This window comes from Myodes glareolus, chromosome 6 (assembly GCF_982192425.1).
Source record: "Myodes glareolus chromosome 6, mMyoGla1.1, whole genome shotgun sequence".
Taxonomy (NCBI): domain Eukaryota; kingdom Metazoa; phylum Chordata; class Mammalia; order Rodentia; family Cricetidae; genus Myodes; species Myodes glareolus.
The window spans coordinates 97,201,825-97,213,074 of NC_142031.1; the positions used below are offsets into that span (position 1 = coordinate 97,201,825).

At 46.2% G+C, this 11,250-nt stretch overlaps 1 long non-coding RNA gene across 1 annotated transcript; it reads right to left on the reverse strand.

Moving 5' to 3' along the window:
• Positions 1 to 2,534: 2,534 nt before the first annotated feature.
• On the reverse strand, positions 2,535 to 10,568 carry LOC146894443 (uncharacterized). The gene is made up of 2 exons (XR_015002511.2): positions 10,319 to 10,568; positions 2,535 to 9,083 (listed from the first exon to the last, which is right to left on the reverse strand). It is a non-coding gene; the product is annotated as an uncharacterized LOC146894443 (long non-coding RNA).
• Between the last annotated feature and the right edge of the window lie 682 nt (positions 10,569 to 11,250).

Consider the following 11,250-nt stretch of genomic DNA (forward strand, 5'->3'; position numbering starts at 1 on the left):
CAAGACTCGCAGATTCCCTCTTTTGTGTTCTCTATCAGCATCCCACAGTACCTGCTACACAGCAGCACATGCGCGCCTTGCCCCTGCTGTATGCTCAACTGTTTCCTGGTAATGACAGGAGAGCTCAGACTAGCTGTTGAAATCCATGGGCTTATCATTTGTGATTAGCTTGGCAGTAGAAAGAAAATACCAGAAGGGATGAAGTGCTTTTTCTCATTCCTCTTCCTTTTTTACTTCTTAGTCTCCTAGGAGGCCAAGCTTTGAGTCACTGTTCAGCTGTAAAGTCACCCACCGTGCACCCACAACCAGATCGGCAGTCCTTTAGGGCCACACACTGTTCAAAGCACACAGCTAAGAAAGATGAAGCCTTTGGTCTCAAGTAGCTTATTACCTAGTGGGGAAATACACATTAAAACTCTGCCTTAGTTACATTCCTGTTGCTGGGATAAAACACTCCAACAAAGCAACTTAAGGAAGAATTTATTTTGGCTCCGTTTGGGGGTACAGTCAACCACGGAAGGGAAATCAAGGCTTCATGAGCTTGGAGCAGCCGCTCACACTGCCTCTGCTCTCAGGAAGAAGAGAGCAATGAATGCTTGTGTTCAGCTCCCAGTCTCCTTTTAATACCGTCCTGGAGCCCGACACAGGGAATGGTGCCACCCACAGTAGGTAATACCCCACAAGCATGCCCAGCGGGCTGTCTCTCAGGTAATTCTAGGTGTCATCAACCTGACAATTGAGATTAATCATCACAAACCCATTTTTCTTTCTATATAAATGTGCTAAGTCTAATATTTGATATTACACTCTAGGAAACATTAGCAAATTACTGACCTAACACAGAAATTCAGAAACTGTATGCGCTGCGATTAGCTAGAAAGGTAAGGATAATGGGGACATGGAGAAGGGTCAGACCATAATATGTTTCCTTGTTGTCTGAGTCTGCTTCCCAGCACTTGTGTAAAAAGGTGGGCACGATGGGATGTGTTTGTGGTCCACACTGGGGAGTCAAAGACAGGAAGATCTCTGGGACCTGTAGGACAGCCAAGCCAATATAGCCACGTGATGAACTCAAGGCGATAGACCCTGTGTTAAAAAATATGTGTAGAAAATATGTGAAAAAATACCTAATGCCCACCTCCGCGCCCCTCCACATGCAAAATGCACACATTCACACCTATGTGTACCCCGACACACACTTGCAAACACATGACACTTGTGTATACACATACCATACACTAACCCAAAAGCTTTTTTTTTTTTTTAAGGAAAAAAAGAGTGAGGAAGGACAAGTCGAGTGATGTGGGATGGGACGCCATGGAGCATGCTCGAGACAGCGTCACTCACAGACAAAGAATGACTCTCACTTGTTTTTGCTTATACTAGACCCCAGCAGGATGTGTCCATCTGTGAGTGGTAGGAAGTCAGCTCTTTTTCTCTTAGCCAAGACCAGCCTCAAAGACATAAGCGCAGTGGACTTAAGGGGAATTACATTCAATATCCTGGTAGTTTTGAAAAAGCAAGTTATTTAGTACTGGAGACCAGAGTCCACCCCCCTTCTCGTCTCTTTGAAGATCCATCTTTGCCAGAGGAAGCCCTCTCGCAGATGGTGCCTTGGCCCACTCCTCAGTTCTTGCCTCGCTTTTCACTCCTCAGATCTGCCTTTGCTCTCTGCTCGTCTGTGTGGAGCGTTTGCCCGTCCTACACTTCAAGCACGGATCTGTCTCTTACTGTGGCTCTATCACCATATGCATTTCTCTACATATACATCATCCACTGAATTGAAAGAATTGGATTCCAAAGGGCAGAGAGGAAAAAGGATTCTTTTCCAATCCCCCACAGCCAAGGAGCGTCCCTCATTTGTTCCCTGCTCACACAAGACCCCAGCAAGATATGTCCAGTTTTGAATGATGAAAAGTCAGCTATCTTTTGCTTATCTGTATATGTGCTCTGTCCACAAAACATATCTTACAATTATTCTAGGTTTATTCTTTTTAAATCAGTTAAAAACAAAATCGTATGAAGGTCTACACTAGTGATACTAGCTTGAAAGTCCAAGGGCTTTGGATCACTTGAAACATTTGTAAAAGACATTCTAGTGGTTGTTGACCTTTTTCAGATGGATTTTGATGCGTGGGAGATGAAGACAGGTTGAGACAACTGTGTATTTTAAAAGTCTTGGCAATGTCAGTTTGCCATATCTGTCTCTGAATGAATGACCCTTTGTTAAGTAATGAATTCGATAATTAATCATTTAACAAAGGAATAAGGAGTTGATTTCTAGCCACAGTGCTAAAAGCACTCACTAGGGAAAGAACAGATTTTTTCATGAGTGGACACCCACGGATGAAAGAATGAGTTCACATTTCCACTGCATCCCTTTTACACAAGCACATTCAAAATAACCTTTTAAAACCTAAATATGGGAGTCAAAACTCTTCCCTTTTAGAGGGAAACAGTTATAGATCTCCATGACCTTGGACTAGGCAACAGCTTCTTAGATTTGACACCAAAACACAAGCAATAAAAGAGAATATAGATAACAATTTCATTTTAATCAAAGACTTGTGAATCAAAGGTTACTACCAAGAAGGCGAAAAAAAATTCAAACCACAAAACACAAGAAAACATTTGTAACTGATATATCTGCTTAAGATCTAATATCCAGAATATATAAATAACTCTTAGAATTCAACAACAAGACATATAACCCAATTTAAGAGTGGACAAAGGACTTAAATAGGCACTTCTCCAAAGAAAATATACAAATGGCCAGCAAGCATAGTAAAACAATCTCAACATTATTAGTCATTAGGGGAAAATGCAATTCAAAACCAAAATGAACTTACATTGGTTTTCATACCCATTAGTATAGCTATAATAAAAATAAACAGAAAATCACAAGAAGTGGTGAGGATGGGAAGAAATTAGAGTCCGTGTACATTGCTAGAGGCACGACAAAATGGCACAGCTGCTCTGGAAAACAGCTTGGCAGGCTCTCAAAAAGTTAAACATAGAATTACCCATAACCCTGCATTTCCACTCATAAATATATACACGGGAGAATTGAAAACATATGTCCACACAAACCCTTGTGCATGAACATTCACAGAAGCATGATTCATAGTAGTCCAGAAGTGGAAGCAACCCAAATGTCCATCAACCGATGAAGAGGTAAACAGAACGTGGTATCTCACACAGCAGAATAGTATTCAACCGTGGAAAGAAACGGGGTACCAAGCCACATCATCACATGGATGAACCTTAAAGACATGATACTGAGTATGGAGTAGATACAAAAGACTCTCTGTGTGTTGTATGAGAGTCCATTGATGTGGAGTATCCAGAATAGGCGAGTCCATCGAGACAGAAAGTAGGTTAGTGGTTCCCTAGGGCCGGGAGCCAGGGGAAACAGATAAAAGCTAAATAGGCTGAGTTTCTTTTGGGAAGATGAAAATGTTCTGGAATTAGGTAGGAATGACGGCTGCCCCACTCTTTCAGATATAGCAAAGACCACTAAATTAAAATGTAAATTATATGCTATGTGAATTTACTCTCAAAATAAAGAAAGACTGGCCACCTATGTTTCATTGGGCTAGATTTAGCTAGCCTTCAGGACTCGCTGTGACCACAAGATGATGCGGTTCAGAGGCACATTTGTTCTGCTGTGTTGTGAGACAGACACGGGTGGGGCTAAAATATCAATATGATGTGGGCTCTGTCATTAGGGTGCTCACTCAGAGCACCTTGAAGGACTCAGACCCAGTCCTCACTAACTAGAAAAACAGCCTGAAGATCCCAAGTCGAGGTCTGGCTCGCCTGCAGCCCATGGGGAGTCACTCATTCTGACTGAAGGAATCTGAGAGACAGGAAAAGTGACTCAGTTGGTAGAATGCTTCTTGCCGTCTGTGCTTAGTGTGCGCGAGGTACTGAGTTCGATGGCCAGTACCCAGGAAACCTGGTACGTGCCTATAACTACAGCCGACAGGGGTACAGACAGGAAGATGGAGAACACAAGGACATCTTCAGCTACATAACATATTAGAGGCCAGTCTGAGCTACATGAGAACCTGTAAATATATACAGGTGTGTGTGTGTGTGTGTGTGTGTGTGTGTGTGTGTGTGTGTGATGTGTGTTTGCCTTACAGGATGAAAAAGCATTTAATACATATTTGAGGCATTGAAGAACTTAGTAGGCAGTGGGACTGTCTTAATGGCTTAGAGGCATACAAACCATTCAAAAGTGGTCATTTCATGCCTGGATTATGATTCTAACTCTCTGCTATTGCGTTTGTTTGTTTGTTTGTTTGTTTTCAAGACAGGATTTCTCTATAGATTTGGGAGCCTGTCCTGGAATTGGCTCTTGTAGACCAGGCTGACCTTGAACTCAGAGATTCGCCTGCCTCTGCCTCCCCGAGTGCTGGGATTAAAGGCGTGTGCCACCCCTGCCTGGCTCTGCTATTGCTTTTTATTAAACCTCTCTTCCCTTTGATCCTTGGTTCTAATCTCAGAGAAAATGCTTTCTACATAAAAGCTGAGCCTTGGTGGGGCTTTACAGGGTCCCCTAATTTCCCTTGCTCTATCAAATCCTACTTACAGTTATCTGAGCACCTGGGACAGGTTCGGAGCCCAACTCCGGTCCGACACTCTGTACCTCCTCTCTTGAGCCTCTCTTTGCTGTAATGACTCGATCCATCCACCTGCTGGACAGATGTCCTCCTTCTCTCGTAGAGGACAAAAGGATTAAAGAAGGCCCACCCCACTCTCCTGGGAAGAACTGTCCCATCTGGGCTCCTTTGGAAGTTAGCTGTATTTGGCTCCTATTTGGATGGCAAATCCACCGCCTGAGGTGGAGAGTAGGTTGGGGGAGGGAGACTTGGGGAGGACAGTGGTGCCTAAGGAATTGTTCAGCTAAGAGTGCTCTGCCGAAGGAATGGCAGAGTCTCAATCTGGAGCCATGGGGCCCCTAATGCCTCCCAGCTGAGCAGCTAGTTGCAGACCTCCAAGGGTGTGCTTGCTGGCATTTGCCCCCACATGCATGGGGCATAAGCCTGTTTTATTGTGTTTACCATTGTGTGGGGGGGAACGTAACTGAAGCATTGCAAACATGAGCACCCTGGACGATGGAGCTGGCTCTTGGCAGACTTTCCCTAAAGCCAGAGATAATCCCCCCCTGCACCAGAACTCCAGAGTGATGAGCTAGTCAGTGTTCCAAGCCCCATATGCTTACAGGAGATCAAACATCTGTCTAGCCTACTGTCTATCCAGGAGTGGACCTAAGCTTTATACCCTTGTGCCTAGCCGAGACTGAATCTCCTACCCTGGGACAGTGGGTGGAGGGTTGAAGACCCACAGCGTGGTAAATATGATCTCCTATACTCTGGATCAAATGAGACATGATTTAACACTGACCTGTCCTTGAACCCGCCGCTAATTTGTTTTTAAAACCCCAGCAAGCTCAACTCCTCTTCCACCGCCTATCTCTCACTGTCTGAGGGATAATGGCCTGACAGTGCCGACAAGGACCAGATGTGCAGTGGATGGCTCGGTCAGTACTGGGAAGGAGGGAGGAGGGACGGAATGAGCTCGAATGTCATTACTTGGAAGGGTCACAGGGTCAGTGACAGTGGCAAGAAACAGATTTTTCCAGCTGCTTTCAGGCTGAGATTTGCTCTGCATAATCTGGATGCTTTTATCTGTTTCTGAAAACAGACAGGAATTTTTTCCACAGGCCGCTCCAATCTGGCGGTGGAGACGTGAGGGAGGATTGAGGAGATGGTTGCATGTGGTCCGGTATATTCATGTGGAGCCCCCATCCTCCACCAGCCCTTCCCTGTGCTGGCCCCTATGGGACCACACTATCTTAATGTCTCTTGAAGATGAGTGTCAAAAATACAAAGGATACTTCCCCATTCTGAGTTTTGCTTCGCATCGGAGTGGGAAAGTCTTCCTTCTTTTGCCTTCAACACTCAGAATCAAAGGTCTTGGTGGGGTCAGAAACATGGGTGCTTGACCCTGTAGAACAAAACACGTGGGAGACAAATGATGCAGGAAAGAGAATGGCTCCATCGGACTCGTGGCAGATGGTCATTACCAGGTCCGCAAATTGTCCTCCACCTTTGTCCTAGACTACAAAGAAGCATCACAAATTATCTACAGGACCTTCTGGAAGGTCAGCTCTGGATTAGATCAGACCCATCTCTCAGCAGCTGGTCCCTCTCCTCTGAGATCAAAAGGATCTTGAACCTTCCTAGTGCACTGCTGTCAAGCGAACAGCAGGAGGACCTCAAATCTTATTTACATAGCATTTTCTCTCTCCAATTATGCATTGGTTTCTTCTTGTAATAACCCTATCTCATAAACATGGAAACCAAGACACAAAAGGAAAACAGTATTCAGAATTATGTAGGCAGTCATTAGCCCAGAAATAGATGAATATATCTAGATACCACCTATATTAATCCCAGCAATTCATTTCAATTGCCGTTTATCCATCTATCAAAGACATAGAGGGGCTTTGTTTTGAGCATGCAGGAGCCCATGCCACCTTTGCTTTCCAACTTGGAATGTCTCGGGTCAACCGGAAACTGCTCTGAGCCTTTGAGACTGGTAAATTCGTGGAGCTTCTTTGCAAACTTCCTCTAAAGTAGGCCTTGTTACAAATGGAAACAAGAGAAGCATGCCAGATTGTTCTAGAATGCTGACAAGGCCCTGTGTCTCTTTGATACTTTCTTTGTCCTTATGAACTGACAGCCTCTCCTCGTTACCCCGGATAGCAGTGAGGGGGTAGGCTGTGCCTAGAACCTGTAGCATGGGAGTCAGTTTCCTAACGACAGACATAGCTTTGCAACATCAGGCCATGCTAGGGATGGAGTGGAAAGTCTTGTCTCTCAGCTTTCACACCTGGTACTACGGCATAGCGCGTGGGAAAATGACTTCAAGCAGTTGTGTGTCCAGCATTCTGGGTCTCGCTATTTTAGACCCTGGCCGTCAAAGAGGAGAATGAATAGGAAGACAGGCACCAAGGACAGAGGGAGATAGAGTGAGTGAAAGACAAGAGTGAGGGAGACTAGAGAGACGAGAAAAGAGCTGAACCAGTGGAAACGGGGAGGTAGTCAACGGCCTTGATATAACAGGGCAGGGCAAGCCAGAGAGAAGAGGGGCAAAGGAATTTTAGTAGAGTGGATCTGACACTGGCTCTTGCTCTTGCAGTGCCCCTAAGTTGAAACATGAATTCTAATTGGTCTTAATAATAAAAACTTGGAGTCAGCCATCAGGGGGTGAAAGGTGAAGGATCAGAGAAGCAGAGCGGCAGCCACTGGAGTTCTTACCTCTGCCAAAGCTCAGACCAAAGGTAATCCTGTCCTCAGGCTGCCTCCTTAGACTGACCGCTCCTCAGACTGACTGCAATGCTCCTGTCTCCTCCCACCTTACATTCCTCTCTCCATTCAACCATATCCCTTCCTATCTTCACCTCCTTTATGATGGGATTAAAGGCAGGTGACTCCCAAGTACTGGGATTAAAGGTGCGAACCGCCACTGCTTAGCTCTGTTTCTCTTCTAGACTGGATAAGTTTCGTAGTCTAGGGTGGCCTTGAACTAACAGAGATCCATCTGTCTCCTAAGTGCTAAGATTAAAGGTGCCTGCTACCACTGCCTGGCCTCTGTGGCTAACTAGTGTGGCTAGCTCTACACTCTGATCTTTAGAAAAGCTTTATTTGTTAGATCATACAAAGTATCACCACACTGAGCTTCATGAGAGACCTATGGTGTAGGAGGGTCTTTTTTTTATGTGTTGCTTTTATTGGTTGAATAAAGAAAACTGCCTTGGCCTTTTGATAGGGCGGCCCTTAGTTGGGCAGAATAGAAAGAACTAAATGCTGGGAGAAAGAAGGCAAAGTCAGAGAGAGCCGCCATCATGAAGCTGCCAGGTCAGACATGTTGAATCTTTCCCAGTAAGCCATGACCTCATGGTTCTACAGAGATTATTAAAAATGGGTTAAACCAAGATGTAAGAATTAGCCAAGAAGAGGCTAGATATAATGGGCCAGGCAGTAATATAATTAATACAATTTCCATGTGATTATTTTGGGGATTAAGTTAGCCAGGCGGCGGGACACAGCCCGCCCCTCCTCATTACTAGAGACCTAGTCAAGCAATCAGACCTCAGCCTGCCAGGATCTTCTGGCACAAAGTCACCCAAAGGAAAGGGGAACAGGGAGCTGGCTGGCTTCAGGTGCCTGGAAAGAAGTGGGCTGGCGTCGGACTCATGCCCTCTTCTAGAAGTACAAGCACAATGTAGAAACTTGCCAATGATGTCGTCTGGTGGCAACTTGTACAAGAGGATCTGGTGTCACACAGGGCCACACACTTGGCCACACTGTTCGTTCGTTTTCCCAGTACAGCTCAGGGTACACAGAATTGCAGCCGTCTTTTAATAATAAACAAAGTCACAGAAGGAAAAAAAAAGTGGAGCTCATAGAGGGCCAGGCTTTAAAAAGGATGTTTGGAGTAAGGAAAACAGAGCTCGCTATTTCTGGTGGTCCACTGGGAGGGTATGGTGTGACAAAAAGTGCATGAGCTTCCATCTCAGGAAGGTCAAAGTGCCTTGAATCTCAGTGTTCACGTACTCATCCACGCAATGGGAAAGTGATACCCGTCGTGCAGAGGATACCGGTTGTAGTCCTTAGCATTTGAGAGATGAATGTCTGTTAGCTATCCACGCCCTTTCTGCCAAGTCCACTCCCTCAGTCCGAGAACCAGCTTTCCGGGGGAGAATGTTTAGAAGTTTCCACCTCCGTCCTTAGACTTGTTTGGCGCTATTCTGAACAGGAACTTCAAGGGCGTGTAGTCCAAGCCGTTCCTTTTCTGGCCCATACAGGTGGGCCGTTGATTCAAGGTCATAAACCAGGTATAGAGTTGGGGTTGAAGCACCTGGATCCTTAGGCAGTATGCCTTCCTCCAAACCTTGTCTGTCGGTCTGTCGGTCTGTCTCTCTGTCCAGGTAGTCTAGATGGGTCTCAGGGTAGCTGAGTGCCTTGCCTGAACACAGTGCTGACTCACAGTTCTTGTCTGTGATAACCCTAAGAAGAAAAGATGGAGATGAAAACGAATGAGCAAGAGGCCTGCCCTTTTGTTTGCCCGTATCTGGGGGTCAAAGCAATTAAGCCCTCCATCTCTTGGGCTCTATTGGTTGGGGAGGGGTGGGCAACAGAGACTTTCATTCATAACTGAGCTCACGGCTGTCTTTTCCACCTCAGGAGTCCTTTCTGCTTCCCCGTGGGGAGGTAGCAGTCATGACACCCTGTTGTGGAATGCTCTGTCCACTTGCTTTGGATTTTAGGAATCCATTCAGTGACGATGCAGGAAGTCACCTCAATCTTTCTTGCCTGTAAGAAGTTTAAAACTGGCCAGAACCTCGGGGCTATTAATGGAAAGTGAGTCAACTCCAAGGCCCTTACAGGTTTATACTACACAAGTAGTATAAACCACATTCCCATAAACTCTGATGGACATCTAGGAAGCCTTGTGGCTTCCTAGAAGAGGCAGCCTCCTCCCCAGCTGTGCTCCTCCTCTGCGTGTGTATGCTGAGGAGGTACGAATCTCCAACATGGATACGTTAGCATAAGCAGAGGCAGGACCGAGAAATATTTTAGATGAGACCTAGAAAGAATGGGACCACACCCTTAGCCCGACTTGGTGTTGGGGCCAAGTTCAAACTCAGGATTTCCTTTCCTATAATTAATGGGAAAAAGGGTCAGACACAGGGATTCTTCTAATTCCAGGGAAGGTTTCCCTTTTAGAGTACAGGCCTGTGGGCACTGAGTAGGGCAAGTGTTTCCGGAAACTATCCACCATTGACACCCATGTCTGGATTCTTCATGCTGACCAGATAGCTCAGAGGCCTGAATCCCAACCACCACATCTGGGAGGAGGCTGCTTAACCCTCACTTAGAGATATTGAGCCGATGTACCTAAGAAAGTACAAGATAGACCAAGGTAGTGGTGGTCCATGCCTTTAATCCTAGCACTCAGGACTCAGGGGAAGGCAAATCTCTGAGTTTGAGGCCAGCCTGGTCTACAGAGCAAGTTCTAGGACAGACAGAACTACACAGAGAAACCATCTTGGAAAAAAATGACAGAGAGAGAGAGAGAGAGAGAGAGAGAGAGAGAGAGAGAGAGAGAGGCAGAGGGAACTAGCAAGCAAACAAGCAAAAGTCAGATTGTGGGATATCCGAGGTACCTTTCTAGGCCAAATACCTATTCCAGCTCCAGGCAAAGATGAGTTCATTTCCTTTCCCCCTCAATGATCACCTACCTGCTCCATTTCTCTCCCCATGCTCACACTGAAGTGAAGTTTAGAGAGGGAGGCTTGCCTTCCCCCTTTCCTATGTGCATACACAAGCACAAGCATGCTCCCAACCAGCTCTACCATCGGCTGAGTCTCATTTCCTTCCACGGCAGGGTCTTTGGAGCCCAGCGCCGAGCTGGTGTTGCTCTAAAAATAGCCGTGTCCATCGTGATGAATGGGAAGGCATTTGCTCTCCTTTCCCTGCCTCAGCGTTGAGCCTGACTCATGTTGGGAAATGACATTCTGTTAACACAAGCACTTTTGTTTCCTCCCGTGCTCCATCCGGTGAGGGCCCTGGCTGGGACTGGCTTTCCATTTTCCAAAGCCTCTTCTGGGGGTGGGGGATGGGTCCTATCCCATACCCCCATCCAGTGACATTAAGGAAAGCTTTAGACAAAGGAAAAGAAGAGAAGCATCCTGTATGTCCCTGGAGGGTGCTGAGGATGTGCTGGGTTTGAGCCCCAGCAACACTTAAACCGGGCATGGTGGCCTACACCTGTAATCCTAGTACTCGGGACGTGGAAGGAGAAGGGCTCAGAGACTTTGAGGTCAGCCTAGACTATATAAGACCCTTCCAATAAACAAACAAACCAAGACAAACAGGCGGGTGCTGCTGCTGTACAGAAGGGACAGGAAGGCATAGCAGGAGTCTCAGGTTCCAAAAGTGGGCGCGGAGTTACATTGCCCAATGAGTCTCACCTTTAGCACCAGATGGGTAAGTGGGAGGAATCGGACTTGAGGAGATGTTGACTCTAGTACAGTTCCAGCAACGACTCTTGTTCCGAACTCAGGTGCCTTCACTGGGCTAATAAGGAAGCAGGGTTGCGGGCTAGTTTCTAAATACAGATACTTTTGTATTCGTTGGATGCATCAGCTGACAGGAGCAGAGAGGTGGCCTC